Raw genomic sequence first — 1,949 nt, 5'->3', positions numbered from 1 at the left:
ACATATAGCTTTAATGCAATCTCAAACAAAACCTCAGCAATATTTCTTTCTTTTTTTTCACAAACTAGAGATATAAACCTTTATTTCACAACTTTTCCATAGTTCACTTTCTAATAAGACATGCACTGAGGACACAGTTTAAAATTATGGGAAAGCAGATGCTGGGTGTCTTCTAGGCAAGAGCAAAGACATGGTCACGCCAGGGCCGATGCATTCCTGAGGCTCTCAGGTAGCAAGGACCAGATGCTCCAGTGTCATCCAACCCCAGTTTTACTTAGAGCTACCCTCCTTTTGGGGGGCCATCAGTCCTCATTTCATGCCAAATTTTCACTAGAGGTTCCCTGTTCTTCCAAATGAGTTCATGACCATAAGTAATATACCATATTCCAAAGAGAGCTCCCCCAAGATGTGCTTCATGATCAAAAAATTTCCATCCCAGGATCATTCCAGCTGTATCCATGGCAATAATGGCTTTTATCCTTGTCAATAATGGCTTTTAGGGCATTCCCTGTGGTGAACGTGAACATTGGAAGAGAGATAATGGCGAGCCTCCCTTCTGGGATCTTAGTGCAGATAGCTGCAAGGACCATCATGATTGCGCCTGATGCTCCAAGTGATGGTCCATGTCTTCCTATAGGCACTTGACACACATAACTGAAAAAATTGGAAATAACACCTGCAGATAAGTACACCACCATGAACTGCTTTTGAGCCAGGATATTCACTATGCTGGAGGAGAAGTACCACAAAACATACATACTTGTTGCATATGAAACAAGGAGAAATGACTGAATGTAGACATCAAAGTTGGAGAACAAAGGTCCTTTGAGGCTGGACTGGATGTGAAATATCTGATCATTCCCCTCTGTAAAGAAGGTGCTCTCCATAAACAGAATACAAAAGCATTTACAGATAAAATACTTATCAACAGTCCGCTGGCCATCACTTAGGTTATTCCACCACTAAAAAAAAAGGCATTGCAAGAGTCTGAATAGGATATGGAGAAGGCTAAAAGACTGTTTCTTCTACAGGAGGAATCAAAGCACTTCTCTTGTATGCTTCACTGTGGGAAGCCACTCCTTGCCAATATTCTCAGTGCAACAAGGAATGTGGAAGGCCAATGGATCTTGAGCTTTAGAAGGGCTGACACTAGAGAAAGAAGATGGTGGCGATATAGGCAGATGCATCCCAGGTCGTGTCCCGGAGCAAATGTAGTGAGCAGCTGAAACTAATAACACCCACCCCGAATTGGCAAAATTGCTCAGCTGGTGAGATGGTTTGCAGCCGGGAAGGGCAGAACTCCCCTGGAAAGGAAAAAACAAACAAACAGGAATTTGGGCAGGAAAGTTTGCCAGACCTCTGAGCCCAGAGGGTCGGAGGGAGAATGCATGGCAGACAGCCGCGACCCTTGGGACAGGCACAGCCCCTGACTGGGGAAAGGAGATCCGCGGGATTCCTGGCACCGCCAGGGGATTTGAGAGCTGGGTTCTGTGATCACGGAGGACTGAGCCTAAAGGGGGCAGCCTGAAGAGCTGACCAGACCATGCAGTGCCCGTAAAAGAAGAGTTTACAGAAACCAAGCCTTCCCCATTTCCGCAGCCAGTGTTTGTTTGTTTGTTCTCACCGAATCCTGTTCATGGGACATTTCGGATTCAGACACTCATCTGTGCTGAAGAGAGGGAGAGGGTGCGGATGAGTGGAATCTGGGGAGAGACTGAGGAGAGAAGGGGGGCCAGGAAAGGTGGCAGGAAATTGAGTGCTGAGACACCCCTTAGCCCAGGACTGGGGCAACCATTCTCCCCAGAGAGTGAGACTCCTCCCCCCAGCCCCCAGGCAAGGAGCACAGCCACACCCAGATTCCACCCTGAAGGATATCAAGGATTAAAATAAACTGATCAGCCCCTGGGAGTTAACAGGGTCTGGCCTATAGAGGGATTTTCAATGCCATA

At 46.9% G+C, this 1,949-nt stretch overlaps 1 pseudogene; it reads right to left on the bottom strand.

Annotated features, from left to right (window-relative positions):
• Positions 1–280: 280 nt before the first annotated feature.
• On the bottom strand, positions 281–1,645 carry LOC102770588 (annotated as a pseudogene).
• Positions 1,646–1,949: the final 304 nt, after the last annotated feature.

Source organism: Myotis davidii, unplaced genomic scaffold (genome assembly GCF_000327345.1).
Source record: "Myotis davidii unplaced genomic scaffold, ASM32734v1 scaffold16024, whole genome shotgun sequence".
Lineage (NCBI taxonomy): Eukaryota > Metazoa > Chordata > Mammalia > Chiroptera > Vespertilionidae > Myotis > Myotis davidii.
The sequence above is the reverse complement of the archived record's forward strand: the minus strand, read 5'-3'. Positions and strand labels throughout refer to the sequence as shown.